The sequence below is a fragment of the Sinohyriopsis cumingii genome, chromosome 5 (assembly GCF_028554795.1).
Source record: "Sinohyriopsis cumingii isolate HCF-2022 chromosome 5, ASM2855479v2, whole genome shotgun sequence".
NCBI lineage: Eukaryota > Metazoa > Mollusca > Bivalvia > Unionida > Unionidae > Sinohyriopsis > Sinohyriopsis cumingii.
This window is the reverse complement of record NC_142965.1, coordinates 105,163,000-105,185,779: the sequence shown is the minus strand read 5'-3', so window position 1 is coordinate 105,185,779 and position 22,780 is coordinate 105,163,000. Positions and strand designations below refer to the sequence as shown.

At 34.4% G+C, this 22,780-nt stretch overlaps 1 protein-coding gene across 1 annotated transcript in view; it reads left to right on the top strand.

The window, feature by feature from the left end:
- LOC149799926 (protein O-mannosyl-transferase TMTC4-like) overlaps positions 1 to 22,780 on the top strand; it is a 117,184-nt gene that overhangs the window by 1,483 nt on the left and 92,921 nt on the right. The window lies entirely within an intron of this gene.

Here is a 22,780-nt window from a genome sequence, read left to right as displayed (position 1 = left end):
TGTCTAGAGGATTCTGAAATTTGTTCCATAGAAATAATTGCATTATTATTATTATTGTAGAAAGGGACTTTCGGAGTTAAACTGAATCTTTGCTAAATTCTATCCCACCCTCTTTTCTAGAAATGAGCAATAAGCACATGAAAATTATGCCTTGAGTTTGCCTTGAGCATATTAAAAACTGTAACATTTTGTAATATTAACGGACCTCAGTCTAATTGTGTAAGTGCTTGACTGCTAGATCAGCTGCCATTAGTAGTGCCTGTATAATTCTTTTCAGGGCATTAATGGGGGTCACCCGGCAAACATGTAGTGGTCAGCTATTAAGTGCATTGACCGTATGTAAGGGTGCCCATGGCTGCCATAATCAAGAACTTACTAGATGACTTCTTGCATTTGAACAGTGCCATGCTTTCATCAATTATTTAATTATTAAAAGCATTTTGTCATCTACACTTGGTGATGTTATACATTGGCCCAACATGCATTTTTTTATATTTGGTGGCAGCGTCTTTGCTGTTATGTGCTATTCTATTGCATATGGTGTAGTGCCTTTGTTATAATACAGTTATTAATTATACACTGTGCTGATAATGCTGATAGACAGGTTAAATATTAATTCAGTATTAGCTATTATATTATATTATATTATATTATATTATATTATATTATATTATATTTATAGGTGACTGCATTTGTATGGGAAAATATGAATGAGTTTTTGGCTGGAATACTGCACGACCTTGGGAGTGCAGTTATATCTATCCGACAAAACAAGTTCATATTTTCCGATACAAATGCAATAACCCATTTATTATATGCTCATTTTTTTATTCTACCTAAGGCTTACTTATATAAACAAAATACACTACAAGAAACAACGTAAATGAATGTATGCCGCATTCCAAACTAAATACACAAGTGCATATTCATCATTACACAAATCAACATTATTACTGCGCACATAACTCCGGCCAGATAAATTTGAACTTTGTCGCGCGCTCGACATAACGTTCGAAAGAAAATGGCGTGTCCAGTTAAAATTGAAATTTGGAGTCATATTGTGAATGAATGTGCATTGCAACAACTTTTCCATTTGATCTGGAATGAATAGATTTTGGTATTTTTCCTGATTCTAGGAAATTTGGTGATTATGGACTGGATTTGTATGTGACGATTCCACATGAAATACATGAGATTTAATAAGCTAGGGAGACATCTGCAAATGTGTGTCTGTTTCTGTCATTGAATGTTTGAAATCATAATGTGGGAAAAATATGAAGTCTTTTAATTGCAATTATTAAAAAGACGCTATGGAATTTAATGCTTATTTCATTTTGAGTGCAGTAAGGAGGATGCAATTGCACTTATCATCGAAATTACAGCACAATTTTGAAATGTGTAATCCAGATTGAAAACCTATGACATGGCTGATGTAATTTGGATTTGCAGAATTAAGAAAATACATTTTGAGGAAATTCAGGATGTAAAACTGTTAGTATATTTTATTTTGCCATTCTTATCACCAGCTACAGAAGAGAGTATATGACTTGTCACTTGTATGTTATTTGTAAGGACCTTATCTTGCATCTGTTATATACTGTAGCTAGCCTAAATCCATAACATTGTATCAACGCGGAATGTGCCAAAGCAGCTGGTATGTGGAAGTCCACGAAACATCTGTTTTATTTCATTGAGAAACAAATTTATACAACACAACGTAAAGAGCCTCTTACGCGAGTGTAATTGATTTGTGTACAAATCAAAAGTGCTGGCATCTGCGTCCTTTGTTTTTTACAATAGAAAGTAGTTCCTTTATGCATGTGAATGCTATATGTATATTGTCACGCGGATTCAATATTGGGTAATACTGCTTGATTCTGACAATGTAAAGTTAACCGGGGGAAAAATGAGCATATAATAATATATTATATTATATTATATTATATTATTATCAAGTATTTATTACCAGATTACATAAATTTGTTGAAATGTGTTGTGAAGTGTTTATTGTATATACTGTTCTCATCTAAAAAAATGCTTCCCTCAAGACTTTAAAATTTCTTTTAATCATTGCTAGAGGGGAATTCCCCCTCAGGGAAAATACTGGCAAAACCAACAAACTGGGATTTTGGAGATATTTGATGAGGAATTCCCTGCAAAAGTTTAAAAAAGACAAGATGATGTAAGCTCTATGATACTTCCTGTCAGCTAAATAGGTACATCAACCCATGCACCCAGTTCTTATTGAACAAGAACAATGATGCAGTGAAGATTTCAGATGTTTTGCTTTGGTTTAAATTTGTATGGACTGCTTTATCCATTGTTTCTAATGCCCTTGAATGACAGTGTCTGCAAGGCTGTGGTACAGTGTGGATTTCTGTAATGTCATGGATTTGACTAAACGTTTAAGTAATTATTTTGTGACTAATTTTGCTCTCCAACTAGTTTTTTGTTGTTGCTGTTTGTGGTTTTTTTTATTGGTTTAAATGACACTTTCTTCTGACACATTGGCTGTATCGTGCAGAGGAAATAAGAGCTGAGTGCCTTTCCATAGGACACATTGAGGAGCTGATCCAGGCTGACTTGGTTGGGTATCAAACCTGTGATCCATGGATTAGGTGTCTGATGCAGACTATGGTTCATGGTTCATGATTATGTCAGTATTAGAAATGTATTGGTCTTTTTGATAGATATTTTACCAAAAACTTGTGTTTTATTGATAGACTTCATAAAATACAAAATTGCAACATGTGCTTATTGTAAACTGTTATAAACTGCAATTATGGCACTTAGTCTATTGATGTGCTTAATCAGCTAAATGTTCTATGTAATCAAAAAATAGTATGTCCGTATTGATTGGTGTTGAATGTGGAATGCCATGCATCAGACATAGGCCTCCTGACACATAACACATCAATTGATGTTGATTTTTTTAAAAGATTTCCTGTCTCAGTAGATCAGGGGTCCTAAGTGGCTGAGTGGTCTAAAGTGATTTCCGTTACGGATCACTGCCATCTCACCTCTGTCTACATGGGTTCGAGTCTTGGATTCGGCAAATGTGGGTATGTGAGAAAGCTTGCCAGTAGCTTCTTGTGGGTTGATGGTTCTTCTTGGGGTTTTTCTGGGTTCTTCCTCCACCGTATGCAGGTATATATATGGTATGTCCTGTGATAAATATTGTTATCAGGTTTTGACTGTTCTAAACCCTTTTAATTGTTTAATGTATAATTGTTTTACATGATATGTTTGATATGTGATAATGTACTTAAAATATTATCTGTCTTTGTACCTTTATCACAAGTATGTTTATATATAAAATATCTTAGTAGTTGATCTTGCATTTACTTGTTTATACGTTTGTAGTTCTTTCATGAAGAGGTATGATGGTTTAGTGGTAATAGCATACTAAACATATGACCAAAAGAATCTGTTTGAATCCTAGCATTGGATCAGCTTGGGTGGGCTACTGTGGCATCTCATTATGCAAGTTAATTTAGTTCAGTTGCCTAGGCCCTAAATGACCTTCTTTTGTTGCTGTGCTGTTAAACACCAAATCAACAGTAACTTCAGGGATTTTCACATTGTTTGTAATAATATCAGGAGAAGTTTGTCTTTTATATTGATTACTATTTTTGTCTGACCTACTGACATTGACAATATTTGTTAATCATTTACTTGTTAGCTTATTAAAGTGAATAAATATTTAATTGATTTGGATGTGCTAGCAAGATAAATGCCTCAGACCCCAAATTAAAGGACAAGAGAGATTCAGTTAGGAATGTTCCCTACATCTGGATCATACATTTGCAGCAAACCCAGTTACATTGTATGACATTCTCGCAGGGTTTGTATATGCATGCTTATTAGTCAAGTCCAACTGGAAACTGCACAGATCCAGATCTGCTATTGCATATTGCACTGGCAGATCTTAGTCTATTCAGTTTATTTGGAGTAATCAGTAGGATAAATAAAATAGACCCTGATTTACCAGCATATTATGTGATATATGTTGTTTACAGTTGGACTTGACTGTGTAATGTACTGGCATTGTCAGTATTTGTCACTTACCCCTTAGCTTATTAATGTGAATAAATATTATATTAATTTGGTTGTGCTAGCAAGATAAAAGCCATAATCCCAGTTGAAGGACAAGATTGAGTCAGTTAAGGAATATTCCCATACCTGAAATATTTTACTAATTTTAGGGCATGTCAGTTTTGTTAAGTAAAGGACAACATGGAGTTAAGTTATTTGATTCAATGGCTGAAGTCAAACATTCAAGTGAAGGACAACATGGAGTTAAGTTATTTGATTCAATGACTGAAGTCAAACATTCAAGTGTACCAGCTGAGGCAGCATACTTTACATTAGTTTCAAGAATTTTTTTATTGGATATTTGAGGAAAATCAGCAATAAATATGTATATAAAAAGCCTCATCATGGACACAGGCAAAAATATTAATGTTCCTTTGTGAACTGTTTTGTTTTGAAGTCGGTTGCAAGTGGAAACTTGACATGTTTTGTTGATGCAACATTATTGGTAAGTTTTGATCTGATTTGCAATATAATTTTCATTTCGGCTTAGATTGAATGGATTTGTCTGATTTAATATTTTCAACTTCTATGAATGTAGTTTACTATACATATAATGGGTTGTGTTAAGATTCTTTTGAAGCATTTCATTATGTATATGTCTTTATGTTTATATCTTTATGTATATTTCTTTAGGTTTATATTGTCTATAAATTATATTTGTGAGAGAGATATGTAAATACATCATTAATATATCATTTTAGCAGAAAAACTGAAAATCATTATAGGCCTTCATTTTTCATTGGATCATAAATATGAGGCAAAATCATTCTGTATTCTCCAAGGGCTTGTATATACTTGCTTAGAAGTCGAGTCCAACTGCAAATTGCACAGACTCAGATCTATCATTGCATAATGCACCAGCAGATCTGAGTCTGTTCAGTTTATTAGGAGTAATCAGTAGGAAAAAAACAGACCCTGATCTATCTTCATGTTATGTGATGGAAGTTTTGCCAAGACCAGTATAATGTAGTACTAGTAGACCATTGCAAAATTATGAATCAATGTCAAGGTTGTCCAAGTTAATTGGAATGTAGTACCAATAGGCCATTACAAATATGGATCAATGTCAAGGTTTTCCAAGTCAATTATACTGTAGTACCAATAGGCCATTACAGATATGAATTGATGTCATGGTTTTCCAAGTCCAGTATAATGTAGTACCAATAGGCCATTACAGATATGAATCAATGTCATGGTTTTCCAAGTCCAGTATAATGTAGTACCAATAGGCCATTATAGATATGAATCAGTGTCATGGTTTTCCAAGTCCAGTATAATGTGATACCAATAGGCCATTATAGATATGAATCAGTGTCATGGTTTTCCAAGTCCAGTATAGTGTAGTACCAATAGGCCATTACAGATATGAATCAATGTCATGGTTTTCCAAGTCCAGTATGATGTGGTACCAGTAGGCCATTACAGATATGAATCAGTGTCATGGTTTTCCAAGTCCAGTATAATGTAGTACCATTAGGCCATTATAGATATGAATCAGTGTCATGGTTTTCCAAGTCCAGTATAATGTAGTACCAATAGGCCATTATAGATATGAATCAGTGTCATGGTTTTCCATGTCCAGTATGATGTAGTACCAATAGGCCATTATAGATGTGAATCAGTGTCATGATTTTCCAAGTCCAGTATAATGTAGTACCATTAGGCCATTATAGATATGAATCAGTGTCATGGTTTTCCAAGTCCAGTATAATGTAGTACCAATAGGCCATTACAGATATGAATCAATGTCATGGTTTTCCAAGTCCAGTATGATGTGGTACCAGTAGGCCATTATAGATGTGAATCAGTGTCATGGTTTTCCAAGTCCAGTATAATGTGATACCAATAGACCATTATATATATGAATCAGTGTCATGGTTTTCCGAGTCCAGTATGATGTGGTAACAATAGGCCATTACAGATATGAATTGATGTCAATGTTTTCCAAGTCCAGTATAATGTAGTACTAATAGGCCATTACAGATGTGAATAAATGAACACGTCATTTAGCCAGATTATATATTGTACAGACCAGATCAGCAGTGCTCTAGATAAAATTTTAATTACATGTTTTGCCACACTCACTTGTTTGGAATTAATTGGGGGTTTTAAAATTTGATTGGTTATTTTGTGAACATTGCATGACATAACAAAACTTATGATACAAGACTGAGTTCTGATCATCAAAAAGTTTTTGTGAAAGCATCAGACATCTTAGTGACAAAGATCACATGTAATTCAGGGCATGCTCGATTTTACAGTTCATTTTCATGAGTGTGCTGAGCATAATGATGCACTTATAATTTATGCACAGGACAGGATGAACTGGTCTGGATTGCATCATTTACATTGATCTTTTTTCCTACTAATGAAACATTGGATTTGTTAGCAGTCTGATAAATTTGGATAAAATGCTTAAAATTAAAATGTTCTGTATTGTATAGTGCCAAGTGTTCTTATTTAAGATTGTACTTTAGTTAGGTATGTTCTTGATGAGAAGATACATTCATATATAATTTTCTAGATTCTCTTGACAAGTTTAATTATTCCTTGCTGTATATTAGTCAGCCATGATAAATGGATATATTTGTATTTACCGTTAATTTTTGTATCAGTGATTCCTGTTAAATGTGATGTTATACTTACCCCACTCTGACCTCACCCAGGGGTGGGGGTGGGGTAGATCTTAGTATTAGTTGCTGAAGCCAAACAGCAAAGACAATAATTGGCAGGAATGTTGTGTTTGTAGACTTACAATAAATCACTAATAGCAAATTTTCCTTACTAGCTAAACATTTAGTTTTGGGAAATTTGTAGCTATTTTAGCAGGTGTAAAGTGCTTAGAATAGAATTAATTACTAACAGTATAATTTGGAATTAATTAGCTCCAAGGAAATATTTTGCAAGTAATTCCCTACTAAATATCAAATTTGTATTAAATTCTATGAGACATGAAATATTACTGTGGTGTGTGTGGAGAGTTTTTCACGGCTATAATTTCATCACGGAATTTAGGCTTTGTGTATTTTGGTTTTTGTGTACTAGAGATGGATCAAAGTCTACAGTTGACATAATTTGACCATAGGTTCAACTCAGCATTAAGCTTATGATGATCTTCAGGAAATGCTTTCTATGAGGCCACTAATTTCATCTGTTGTTTTTTCAACAAGGAGGCATGCAGTCAGCATGTAGAACTAGAAGGGCTGATATAGAACTCAATGTTTAAATTTAAAACCCTCTTGCTTGTCTAATTTAGCAACTGAAGCACATGCACCTCATAAATGTACTATAACATGTGTATTATTATTGCAGTATAATTATAGTTCAAATCCATGAGGCAAGTTTTAACAGGGGAGAGCATAAAGTTCAAATCCATTTACAAAACAGTCATTATGTATATCTTCTATTAATTTTGGATTAAATACATGAATATGCTACTAACTGAGAGCTATGCCAAAATGAAATACAGTGTACAGTGAAAGAACCATCAATGTAAATAAGTAAGGCAATAACTTGATTTTCATTGAGTACGTTACTACATGGCATACACACAGTTCTGGCCTTGGTTTAACCCTGAAATAAGCTGAGCAGCACTTGCTAAAGAAGCTTATGTGTACAATATATAACTGCTTATAAGTTAGTTATAAGTTATAAGCTGCAAACAAGATAGATCCTGGTTTTCTGGTGCATTAGTCCTGATTAGTCCTAGCAACTGCATAGACTCAGATCTGCTGGCTCATTATGCAACAGCAGATCAGGGTCTGTGCAGTTTGGAGTTGGATCTGACTTCTAAGCAAGTATACATGTACATGGTAGCTTTATAAGTTTTCTTATTATGTTCACATTTAAATTAAGTTTTATTTATATACTGACTGCTCCAGTGGTCTAAGTGGTTAGAGTGTTTACCTCGGATATGGGAGGTCACCGGTTCAATCCCTGGCCAAATCATACCAAAGATTTTAAAAATGGTACCAACAGTTGCCTCACTTGGTGCTCAGCATTAAGAGGTTAGTGTTAGGGTTGGTTGGACTGGTGTCAGGATAACATAACTGGGCGGGACATGATGCTACATGTCTGCGGCATGATGCCTCGGTGTAAGACATGACTATAAACTGCTACACTGCAGACACCATTGCAAAATGACTCAAATTGTTAAAGCCATGTTAACATTCTTATTCATACAGACATGTTTATATACATAAGTTTAAGCCCATTTTATGTCAAATATTGTCTTATTTGGATGTGAATGTCTGTATGTGTGTGCTTGTGTAAAAGAGAATGTGTTTTGTTTTTTTAAATTAAATTGTCATGAAAATAGTCAGATTTTCTTCAATACTTCTTATGAGAAAGAATATATTTTAAAATAATATTTATTGTCTCATCTAATTATTAATTCCAGTATAAAATATAGACAGAGAGATATGATACAAAATTACCAGCAATTTTACTTGGTAATAATTTTAATTGTCTCTTTAGTTTTTCTACACTGTGGTATAAATTATCTTGCATAAGACAGTATATATCTACTTCACAAATACAAACTCCCAATTATACTCACTTATAAGTCAGATATAACTTCAAACTGCACTGACCCAGATCTACTATTGCATAATACACGGGCAGACATGGGGCAGTGCAGCTTGTTATGATGAATAAGCAGAAGAAACAAAACAGCCCTGACCAGCTGCCACATTATGCAGTGGCAGATTTGGGTCTATGTTGTTCGCACTTGGACCCAACAAGTATTGGGTGATGTTGCAAGGGCATAAGTATACTTCTAAAATATGGTGCATGATGAGATTCAGATAAGGTGAATAACCAAAGCCCTTAATACCTGAGTTATTCCATTTTTTTTGTTCTATTGTTGCTTTAGGCAATCTATATAATACCAAACACTATACATTTTATCTGTCCGATTTAAAGGCCATGCTTTGATGAAGAGATTTTACTTACATGAGAAGCATTCTAAGGCATTTAGATTGTACCAAGTAATTTGAAATACTTCTTCATCTGAGGACATGTTGACTGATATATCTTTCTTTTTTTCTCACATATATGTTTAGTTTTGAGACATTTAAGTAATTTTAATCTAGAGCAACTGCAATGGCTTTCCATTGCAGATCTTCATGCCTTGTACAGCAGTATGCAAATTTATACATACACCCAGATAATTAACCCCTGTCCACATAGAGTGATTGAACCCATAGCCACCAGACACTGACTTAACCCCATGCATCTAGTCAGTGATTTAACCCCTAGCCACCAGACAGTGACGTAACCCCTTGCTCCCAGGCAGTGATGTAACATCTAGCCCCCAGACAGTGATTTAATCCCTAGCCCCCAGACAGTGACTTAATCTATATCCCCCATACAGCAATATAACCCATAGCTGCCATACAATAACTTAACCTCTATCTCCCAGACAGTGACTTAACCCCTAGCCCCAATGCTGTGATTTAACCCCTTTCCCTCAGACAGTTTTTTAATCCTAGCCCCTAAGTATTTGAATTGTTCCCCAAGCCCCCAGACAGTGACTTAACCCTTAGCCCCATGATAGTGACTTAACCCCTACCCCTGATAAAGTGACTTAACCCATAGCCTCCAATAGTTACTTAACTCCTTGCCCCAAAACAGTGATTAAACCCGTAGCTTCCAGACATTGACTTACCTCCTAGCCCATAGGCAGTGACTTAATCCCTAAGTTCCCAGACAGTGAGTTAACCCCTAGCCTCTAGGCAGTGACTTAACTCCTAGCCCACAGACAGTGACTTCACTCCTTAGCCTCCAGACGGTGACTTAACCCGTAACCTCCTGACAATGACTTAACCCCTAGTTCCCAGACAGTGACTTAACCCCTATCCCCTAGACATTGATTTAACTCCTGGCCCCCAGGAAGTGCCTTAGGGTCATAATGCAACATCTGCCAAATATATGCTGCATCTTTCTTCTGACAGCATATATGATTCTTTATCACAAAATATGAAAATGTCATTATATTTATATCTCATTACTGTTGTTCTTTGACCCCTTCCTTTGAACCTCAGATCTGTGATCCAAGGATGACTCCATCCCATAAATCTTAGTATAAGAAGCCAAGGATGACTATTTTCCCATGAACACAAGGGGTAGGAACTAAGGATGACCGTATCCATTCGATTAATGTCTCATTCATACTGTAGTGCATGATTCACAGTTATGTCACTTTTGGAAACATGTTTTTTTTTTATAGATATTTTACAAAAGACTTGTACTTATATTGATAGACTTAATAAAATAAAAAATTACAACATGTGCTTATAATAAACTGTTATAAACTGCCATTATGGCACTTACACTGTATGTATTAATCAGCTGAATTTTCAGAATGGCATACCTGTAATAGTTCCTGCTTAATGTGGAATATCATCTGTGCATTGACCTCTGGAGAATTAACAGACCAATTAACTTTCATTTTGTTACAAATTACCCCTGTATTTGGTCAGTTTCAGAATTGGTTGATTATGTTTCTAGAGATCACAACTGTTCTTATAAGTGTTAAAGGTCCATGGTATGGAATAGCTTCCCATGTTTACAATCCAATTTTTAGAGAAATTTGTTATGTAAAAATATCTTTACCATGTATATTCTTGTGTACAAGTTTAATCTAACTTTATTATGTGATGGTAGATCTGGGTCAGTGCAGTTTGCTGTCAGATATGACTGCGTTGCAAGTGTATGTATGTATGTATGTATGCATATAAATATATATATATGTGTGTGTGTGTGTATATATATTTTATATCCTGTGATAAATAGAGTTAACATGTTTTAACCATTCTGAACCCTTTTAGTTGTTTCCTAAATAATTATTTTACATGATATGTTTCATATGTAATAATGTCTTACTATCTTGTCTCTGTATCTTTTATGACATTAGTATGTTGTACATATACAGTACCTTATCAGTTGCTTTTGTTTTTGTAGTGTCTCTTATCAGCCTTAATCCTCAAAGGTCGTAGTTATTGGTGGCTTAGTGGTTAGCATGCTAAACCTCTCACCAAAAAAATCTGAGTTATAATCCTACCATTGGATCATCCTGGGCTGGCTACCATTGTGTTTTGTTACTTTACTGCAATAACCTTAGTGTGTTGCTTTGCCATCAAATGCCAGAACAACAGTAAAATCAATTTTATGTCCATTGTGTTCTTTTTTATGTACTGTTATTATGTGTATGTTCAACTTTTATATGTACTTGCTATTTTTTGGAACCTTTTGAAGAACAGTTGCTTTGTCATTGACAAGGTATCTAATAATATACCCATTCTCGTTTCTGCTTCGCTTGGGTAGGTTCATATATACCCTATTTACCTCTATTATGAGATTGGCAAATTTACTGTTAGCCTGGGCAAATTTGAACAAAAAATAAAGGATTTTCTCATTGTTTGTGTTAATGCCAGGGAAAGTTTGTCTTTTGGCTTGATTGTACCTTTTTGTCTGGCCTACTGGCATTGTCAGTAATTGTAAATCACTTAGTCCTTAGCTTATTATTTAATTGATTTGGTTGAGCTAGCAAGACTGAATACCTTAGATCACAGTTGAAGGACAATATAGAGTCAGTTAAGGAATATTCCCCATATACATTTTACCAGTCTCTGGGCATGCCAGTGTATTCTGCTAAAAGTGCAACATGGAGTTAGGTTATTTGATTCAATGACTGGAGTAAAATCGTAAATGTACTAGTTGGCAGCATAAAATACATTGTTTCTAGAATTTGGATATCTGAGGAAAATCAGAAAGAAATTGGAAAATATTTCTTCATGATGGATGCAGGCAAATCACAGATGTTCCTTTATGAACTGCTTTGTTTTGGAGTTTGATTGGAAGTGGGAACTTTAAGTAGTATTATCATCATTGGGTGGATGCAACAAAACTGGTAAGTTTTGAGTGGATTTGCACTTGAAATTTTAATTTGGTCAAAATTTCATTGACTTGTCAGATTTATTGTGTTTAGATTTCACAGATGCAGTATTATACATGTAACAGGTTATATTTAGATTCCTTTTGAACCATATTTTTATGCATATATCTTTATTTATATGTTGTGTATAAATTATATATGTGATAAAGAGAGATATGTAAATACATCATTAATTTGCTGTTTAGCAATAAAACAGAAATCATGTTAGACTTTAAAGTTGTAGTGGATGATAAATATGCAGAAACGTGTTATGTGTTCTATTGTCTCCGAGGGTTTGTATATAATTGCTTACAAGTTAACTGAAAACTGCACAGACCCAGGTCTACCATTTGGATAAGGCACCAGCAGTTATGGATCTATGCAGTTTATTAGGAGTAATCAGTAGAAATTTTTTTAAAAAAAATAGACCCTGATCTACAAGCATATTATGTGATAGTAGATCAGGATCTGTTTTTTGCAGTTTGAATTTACTTATAAGCAAGTAGATATGGTAGATATTATTCCTTGACCCTTCACAAGACAAAACAGTGTCATAAGAATGAATTAGGTTTGCAAGTCCAGTGACCATTTTTGTAAAACTTTGTAGGTGTTCAGAGCTTATAACTGAGTTAAGTTGAATTGTTTTTATTTGCATTATACTGATTCTTTTTGCACCTCTTGGCTTTGTTGTATGCTCTGTGGCAATTGCCAACTTGCCTAGGGTGACTTCTGAACCAAGCACTTAATATCAAAGGGTCCTTATTGTTGACATTATGCAATCACAGTACAAAGTAAATTCATTTAAAATCTATTTTTAGCAAAGCAATGTTATATTGTATAACTTAGAATCACGTTACTATGGCTGCCAGTTCTGTCACATAAATGTTATGTGAGATGCACAAATTATACACAATCCTTAATTGGAAATGAGTATTTATATCAGTTTAATGAAGTGCATATGAGTGCTATCTTAAAATAACAATACACAAGAATCACTAAGCAGTGATAAAGTTTTATGGTGCTGCATTTTTGTTCTGTCAATGCTATGTGATCCGCACACAGTTTGGTCAAAAATAAAAATTACTGCAGAAAGACCAAATGTCAATATTAAGGCTACTTTCAAGTGTGTCAGCAGGATAAATGGTATATAATTCATTTATGTTTATTAACGTTACACCTGGTTTTGCACAATAAGATGACATGGACGAACACTTCTTGTCCGTAAATGTTATGTTTCGATGACACTCATAAGGAACCATCTCGAGAGTGCCAAGAAAATGCTGGTATTTCTTCACTGAATTCTTTCATTTTGATTGTCATTATGTATTTGTATTTAAAGATAAACAAATTATGTTAAATCTGTCTGCTATCCATTTAAGAATTCTCTTATTTTGTCTCTTATTTTTGCCATAACTTACCCAATCACATAACAGTCATGTAACATCTTTACAGACATCCTTAGTAAGCATCCTGATCAGCTGTAAACAACCTCTCATTGGTTACATCAGTGCTGTCCAACCCGCAGCCTGTGAGCTGCTTGCATTTTAAATGGCCCGCCAGAGCTCGAGCAGCTATATAGTCGTTGCTTTTCAGTTTTCTGCTGCGGCCCTTGGCTTCAAGAAAAACATTTTTCAGTGGCTCATGGTGTCAAAAAGGTTGGACAGCACTGGGTTACATGATGATTTTTGATGACAGAATAGCATGTGTACTATAAGCAAACTGAATGCCATGTGCAGCTGTTTGGGCTTTCAGTAAAAATTGAACCCAGCATTGTACTCATGTAACTTAGAAAGTGGATGGACACTGACATTTTGTCTGTAAATTTGTAAAATTGTCAAATGTTGAATATATAAAAGTATCAAAGTTTTCTTTCTTCAAACAAAATATAAAATTACTCCAATGCACGTCTTACTATTTAATTTACAGAAAGTATTATGACAGGGTTGTCATTGAACATCACATAACCAGTCGGACATGTGCATCACATGTAACAGTGGGGTGATAAAAATTTAATTTTTTAACATATTTTTTTCTTTAACCAGCGAGACAATGTGCAGGTTAGAAATCAGAACACACACATTTGTTCACATTTGTACCAATTATCCAAAGTTTATATGTACCTGAAGTGATAAAGTAAAAGCTATTTTAAATTTGTAGCTGATCAATGTCCCATTCTGTCTGGAATGTAATGTCAGAGATGAGAGAAGAAATTAATAAATAATAAATACATATTTCATTATGTTAAAACTGTCTTTATTATCTCAGCAGTACATGAACATGTATAATAAGTAATATTTATGAGCAGTTAAAGTCATAAATGCATTTCAAGCCTCTCAACAAGCACTAGTATCAGATAGTAGACTGTACACATAGCCATATACAGTACAGTTGGTCGGGGCACATGTACACTTAAAATATCAAGGTGTACGGTTGGTTTGAGATGGGTTGAATAAAGCCCTAGAATACACAAGTTATTACAATTAATTTGTCCTGTTGTTGCTTTAGGCAGTCTGTTAAAACCAGAAACTACATTTGATTTGTCAGAATTAAAGGCCATGCTATGTTGAAGATATTTAACTTACATGAGAAACACTATAATGCTTTTAGATTGTATCAGGTAACTTCATATGGCTTCTGGGGACATGTTGATTGATGTCTGAAAGTTTTTTTTCTCACATGTATATTTAGTTTAGAAATTACAAGTAATTTTAAACTTGAGCGACTGCAGTGGCTTTCCACTGCAAATCTCCATGCCTTGTAACGCATTGTCCACATACATGCACCCAGGCAGTGATCCGGGGATCATAATGCAAAATCTGTTATGTAGATGATGTATCTTTCTGTTGTGACTGCTTACATGACATTTGGTCAGAATATTTGAAAATGTCATTTGAGTTGAAATCTTTATACATTTGACCTTTATCCCACTCCAATGAACCCCATGGTAGGGAGCCAAGGATAACACTCCACTAGTTAGTTGCGACTTCATATTTACATTGACCTTAATGTTCTCATCTGTTTTAATCAAAGTCCAGACTTATGACATCCACGTCAGAACTTAAGACACACAAGTATTGACTTAAGTCATTTGACACCAGACTTGAGATACCCAAGTACCAATTTGTCATTGAATTCACTCAAAGCATGCACCACATTGTATGATGTTGTGTACTGCTACTGCACAGGTACATGTATGCAAGTTGGATGTATTTTTATATTAGAACTTTAGTGATTCTTTTCTCTTCACATTGTATGCACGGTTCATTATAGGTCGTATAACTGTCACCAAGACAGAATCTGTGTCTTTTAATGGGGAAAGTAGCTTGATCCTAAGATAAAAATTTGGGTCACTGAATTTGGTCAAGGAGCTTTCATTCCCTTGTTGACCAAAAAGATGATGAACACCTATCACCAGGGGAGGTTAATCTGACCAGAACAGAAGCTCACATGCATCCTATTACAGAAACTTAAGAGCATGCAGACTAGGAGGAAACTCACATGCATTCTATTGCAGGATTTAGATCTTTAGTCTGAGATTAAATTTCCACTAACAGCCAGTGAGAAACAAGTTTACAAAAGTAATACCGGTATCATTTGTGAGTGGTCAAATTCAAGAGTTGTGTGGACTCCTGGCCAGTAACATCCTCATTTTCCTATTTTGCTACTGTATTAGGCAAAATAGAGTCTGATTTAGTTTTAGGTATTCAGTATATTTCAGCAGGGATAATTAATATACAAACCTGTCTTGAGAGACCACCCCTTATGGAGATAAAAGTGGTCTCTCAAGACAGATGGAAGAGTTAGTTCATCACTATACAGCTTGCTAACTTGTAAAAGAGGTCTGGTCTACGAAAGCATTTGGTCTTCCATATTAGTGATCTTTCAAGTCACAATTTTTACTGTGGAGTAAACTTAATGGAAATGTGTGTAAGTCTGTTCTGAAAAAAAAATATGTAAGGGTTGAGAAATGAAATTTTCAACAAAAATTTGTGAGCTTATGTCAGGTAAAAGAAAACAGACTTTGCATGTGTGATGTGCAGTTTCCTTGCATTAGGTTGAAATGTTTAGCTGTACTCAGTCATAGACTAGAAAAGTTAGTGGAATGGCCTGTTTTCCATCATTTCTCATCCATCTCTCCTTTAGCACAAGTTTGCTATCATCATTACTCTGTGTAAACTACTTGCAGGATTGCCATGGAACTTTGCATACACATTAATTCTATGGTCTAATTGGTTCTAAACAAAGATGGTACTGCTAAGACATCAAATACAGCCACCAAAGTGGCCATGTTGAAAATCTTGTTATTGCTTCTTCACTTAAATGTCATTTCAATATGGGGTTCTAAGTGAAAGACCTCATATGATGTCTTGTTGGTTCTAATGAAAATGAACAAAATAGCATCATCTTGGTCTTGCATTTAGCCTATGACCACATGCTGCACACATTCTTTCTTCTTAAAATTATGAAACTAGGTGTATGTTGACAAGTTCTACATCCTTAGTTGAAAATGAGGTCTAGGTGACCTTCATTTCATGCTTGTGTGATTATTTTGAAATTATTATTTAAAGTTTATTTCTTGTTTTCAGTTTATGTCAAATCATGAAATTTGATAATTAGCACTGCTTCAGGGGCCCCGGGTGGCCGAGTGGTCTAAAGCGCTCTCTGTTACGGATCACTGCCATCTCATCTCTGTGTTGGTTCAAGTCTCGGATTTGGCCAGTGTGGGTATGTGAGAAAGCTTGCCAGTAGCTTCTCGAGGGTCGGTGGTTCTTTCCGGGGATTTCCCGGGTTCTTCTTTCACAATTAATACTGGCCGCCATGTATAGCCTATCGTATGCTGAAAAATGGCGTTAAACCCTACAACAACAACAACAAAAAAAAGTACTGCTTCATTTGGTGTTCAGCATTAAGAGGTTAGATATTAGATGAGTATAATGTCTGCTGTAGTGGCTGATCAAGGTAATTACTGATGCATGACCTATGCTTCTAATAACGTTACACTAAGGTTCCTCAAAAGCCTGTGACTTTTACCCAGTAAAGTCTGGCTTCTAGGGTGGACAATGTTAACCAATTCCAAAGCAGGTTTCATTAGCCAAAATTTACAAAAAGAGAAAACCAAATGAATTTGTGATTTTATCAGCTCAATAAATCATAGTACATCTACTTTGACATAATACAGAGGTATGTCCTTTTATCTTGCTTCATGTGTTTGTGCCCTGTCATGGTATGTACTGATGGGTGTATTGATTAATGGATTGATGGATGGATGGATGTAATGATTAATGGATTGATGGTCTGATGACTCATCTACACAATACAGGTTATTCAGAGTTAAAATTTAAGTTCTAAAAAGGTAAAGAAAAGAAACTTGTTAGAAAATGGGCAGATATTTTATTGTCAGGATCTCTTTTGTCTGAATTTGTTTTCCACTTGATATTAATGTTTACAATGGCTGCATGAGGCATTTTAAAGCTTTGCAAGTTGGAGTATATAATTATTAGTTATCATGGCTTTTTATCTGTACAGTAATGATTTGGTTTAAACAGATCTTGAATATAGGTATATCTGTATAGCTTAAAGACATGTTCTGTGATCTTTCAGTCCACGACATGAGGGTCAAGGCCTGAGGCCATGACAAAAATTCACCTCTTTGACTGTACTAACAATGTGTCTTGCCAACATGGTACATGTATATATAACTCACACATCTTTTGTTACCAATGTTGGTATGTTGGAATTTCGCAAGAAAATATGAGATCATTTTAATTCTGAGTTGTTAGAAAAAAGGAGGAATAGAGGAAAGAAACTTACTTTTGTGGATTCTCTGTAAATTAATTTTGGCCAGTAGAACATCATTCCCACTGAAGGACCCCTTTTTGTTTCATAGTCTAGAGTATATTGAAGAGAGTATTAAAAGTACAGTCAAACTTTTGTATAATTACAATTGTAAAGACCAGCAAGATGTAGTCTTTATGAAAACAAGTGTCTGTATAAATTGTACTCTCTTGTAGTAAGAATGCCTTAAAATAAAGCACATAGTACTTATTCGTTACAATGCTGTCATGGCAGCCTTGAAGTATATATTGCCTTATATTGAGACTCCCTTATCATGAAATACTGCATATATATAATTTACTACCACTTAATGAAATGGGATACATTAACGATTCTTGCTGTACACATTGACTCTGTCATAATAAACTGTACTTTATAGTGAGTGTGTATACAGTACAAATAAAGATATATTTATTGCTGCATAAATTTCACTGTATGTGTGTGTGATTTGGATTTTTAAAAAAATTCGGTCATATTGCTACGATGTCTGCAGTGTGGCAGTTTATAGTGATGTCTAGCACTGGGGCATCATGCCACAGACATGTAGCATGATGTCCCACCCAGTCACAAAAATTATCCTGACACCAGACAAATAAGTATAACACTAACCTTTTAATGCTGAGTGCCAAGCGAGGCAGCTGTTAGTACCAGTTCTGTAAGTCTTTGGTATGACTTGGCCGGGGATCAAACCCACAACCTTCCACATCTGAGGTGGAGGCTCTAACCAGTTGGCCACCTGAGATTTCAAAAATTTTACTTATTCAACATTACCTTTATACACAGGTATTCTTTATAAATATGGTGGGTAAAGCAGGTTTGACTATATTTATTTCCTCAGTAAAAATCTTGCCTTGTTTTACAGGTGACAGATATTTCTGGCTCTTGTTGTAAAAAAAAATTTCCTTTAAAGCTGGGTGCTGATGGGACTACATTTTTTGAATGTTTCTAGTTTGGGAAATCAGCCATGGAAACCACTGAAATATGTTAATCACCCAAAATTGTATGCGGTCAATTTATTCAATTTAAATTTCAACACCTACGTATAATTTTAATTGCCTTTGTCATTGTACTGCAGATTAATCAGGTGGAAATGGGCGTTCCTATTTCTGCCTGTGACATTGGTCTACATGTATTTTGTCAATTGCTATGCAATGAGATCATTAATGGGAACCCAAATAACAGTTTGACAGGTCACTGTTTGCATGGTATTATTGTGTACAGTGTTAGTTCATCAGCACGTGGATGGTCTAGTTTTTTATATACCTAAATGGCTTGCATTTTGGGTTATGGGGAAGTCTGTTGATTTGGAGAAAAAATAATTTCTGCACAAAAGTTTCAGTTCTTGACCATGTACCTTCACCAAACTCTGTGTATGACTTACATGTTGGGTAAGAAAGAAACCTGCTGGGATCAAAAAGTCAAAGGTCAGTTTCACTGACTGATAGAATAAACATTTTTCTGTGTTGTAAAATTATTTCTAGGCCATATACTTTGATAAGTTTGTAGAGGTCTTGAACTTAAGAAGTGGATGATGCTTGTTGATTTGGGGGTCAAAGTTCAAGGTTTTGGGGTTTTGCAGAATAACTTTTATTCCTGAGAACCTTAACCAAACTTTGTGGATGCACGGCTCTAATTTAGTGCTTGCATGCTTGCTAAATGTGAATTAATTGTGGACAGTACAAGCTGTGATTTTAAGCAAATGCTTTTGAGTGTCAAGTTTCCCAATGGTAGATAACAATACAAGAAAGACTAAAATCATTAAAGTACATAAATTCAGCAAATTCACATGTATAATTTTATAATATAAATGGAGCTTGTTGTAAATCGTCTCTCAGATCTTCATTTTATTTGTGGAAGATTTATTAGTTTAGCATTGCCCTTGACCTCTTGACTGTGAGGTCAGTTATGTGAAGTCAAATACAATATATACATGTATATGCATCTACAGATATGGATAATAAACAGTAGACTATTGGACAACCAATAGCTTCAAATGGATGCATGATGTCTCATTTGCACACAACTTTTTGTTCACAAATATAGAGATGATGTATTTATCTGACACTTGATTCAGGTAAATTTTTTATTGCATCTAATGATTGCTTGCTCTTCTAGTATTTTTTGTTAAGGCATTTAATTGTATATATTTGTGAATGCATGTTATTCTGAGATTGAAATGGTTGTCTGTAGTATATTCTTGTTCTGTGTAGTAACCTTTCATGGCTCAGAAATACTAACTCCGACATTTTGATCTTGATTTGTTGTTGATTTGTTGTCAGCAACACTAAGTAGGTTATTGAATGCCAGGTCAGTTGGATACATCATGGTAACCGATCCAGGCTGGTGTGATGGTTACCATTCAAACCTGGCATCAATTCAGTGAGTCCATCATGCTAACCTCTGTGATACCAATCATCAGTCTTCATTAGATGGGTGCTACAACATAATGACATTTAAGGGCAGTGGTCAAGGATAAAAGAGTCTGTGTGAAAAAAAATGACCATACTAATTTTGAAAAGCAGCAGTTTGGATTTGTGAAGATTCAAAAAGTTGTGTAAATGGTTATGGTTAAACAAATTTTCCTGGCTTGGGTGGTTTGGGGAGAAAAAGGATTTGTAGTTGTCCCATCGATACTTGACGAATTTGGTAGCTGTAGCCATGCTGATTTGTACTAGTTCTTTTTAATTTTGCCAAATTTAGCAAGGGATTGTTATTGTGTTTATTGAATGCTTGATAAAACAACATAAATCTCTTGGGGATTGGAATTGCATACCCTAGTTTGATGCCCATTCAAAATCAGACACAAATTATAAACAGGAGGAAAACAATTCAGCTGTACATGTAGCTTTTTCATTTAAAATGATAATACATATTGCAGTTGAAGCTAACAAATATACAGTTCCTTGTTTTTCCAAACCTCCTGGCATTTACAGCATAGAGTTAATAAAAGTAAAATTTGCCAGTAGAAATAAGATTTTGTATGTTGATATTTTCTCCGCTGGTGAAGAAATGCATGTAGCATCGTAAAGAGAGTCAAAGTCAATCCCCAGGATGCCTTGCATTTTGGGTAATCAAGAAACATACATTTGGGGGATAAAGGGTTAAAGGTCACATATGTCTAGTAAGAGAAAATAATAATTTTGAGATTCATTCGTTAATAATCACCAGAGTCAACCATGTCATACCAGTGCCCACATTGAGGATTACTATGGGGGCCTCAAAGGAGATTAGTTGTATGTTGTTGTTGCAGCTGTTAGGTGGTTTAATACCTTTTTTTGGCACAAGATCGGCTATACATGCTGGCCAATATAACTGGTGGAGGAAGAACCCAGGAAAGACCCACGGGAAGATACTGGCAAGCTTTCTCATGTACCCACATTGGCAGTGATCCATAATGATGAGCTCTTTAGACAAATCGGTCACTCAGGGTCCCGATTAGTTGTATGTAATAACCAGTAAACATCAGCATGACTATATATAGCTTGTACCAGATTCCATTGAACACTAACGGATTGCTACAAACTTAGTTTTTCCCCAAGAATCATCCAGGATTGGATATTTTTTAACCACAAAATTTACATATGCAGTAAAGTCCTCATATTTTCATAATGTATTTTAGCACATATTTTGTAAATTTTAACTTGTAAATATTTAGTTATTTTCACGAGGAAAAGAATCCTTGAAAGAATTTTCTAAAAATTTTTTTATTTTCTCACGGGAGAGTAGTTTTATTTAACTAATTGAGTTACTCTGTTACTCTTGTTAAATAAAGACATTATGACTATTGTAATTATTGTTGTTATTATTATTATTATTATTATTATTGTGTTTATTATTATTATTGTTTATTATTATGATTATTATTATTATTATTGTTATTATTATTATTGTGTTTATTATTATTGTTGTTTATTATTATGATTATTATTATTATCATTATTGTTATTATTATTATTATTATTATTATTGTGTTTATTATTATTATTGTTTATTATTATGATTATTATTATTATTATTATTATTATTATTGTTGTTATTATTGTTTGTTTATTATTATTAATAAACACAGACATATATACATGGGTGCAGATTAAATAGTTTCATTAATTTACATACTAGCTCCTAAAGGACATAAAATAACATGGTGATAGGATAGTAAAGGGTGAAACTTGCTTGTACCTTCACAGATGTTTACCTTCAAATCAACATAACACAGCATTGGAATAAAAAGGTCAATAGTCAAGGTTTCAGATAACTACGATTACTGTTTATTTATAAAAAAAAATTTAATTGAATAACTTGTTACATATACTGGGGTGTTTCTATAGATAGATTTTTATTATGACAGGATGAATTTGTCAGGGTATCTCGACAAGCAACAGTGATATTTGTTCTTGGTAAAGCAAGTAATTTCTAATTAAGGTTCTTGGTTACTGGTATTTGTTTTATCAGTTCTGTTAGAATACCTGGACTAATGTTGGAAACTTGGCTGGAAAGGTGACTCAGTCTGACTTAGGGCATTTTTTATTTGCTTATGAATTGCTTTGTATTTAGTGTCAGCAAGGGCCCATTAGTTTGCTTACATATTGCTTTTTTTATCTAGACTGACCATTGGTCAATTGATTTGCTTACAGTTGGTTTTCTCTACACTAACCAAGGGCCCATTGCTTTTTATCTAGACTGATCTTGCTGGTGCAGAATGATATGTATTCCTTCATTCAACCTCCGATAGAGCAGATAGGGGACAGATCAATTAAACTGCATGCATATAAGCTACACCCTAGTGAACCTTTTGAAGTTAAGGTTTTAGTCTACCGAGATATCTGAAAAGGATAAATAGAAAATCTCCATCTGTAAATAATCAAAACTCAAGGTTTGATTGATGGCGACTTTTCACCATGCTGGTACGATAGT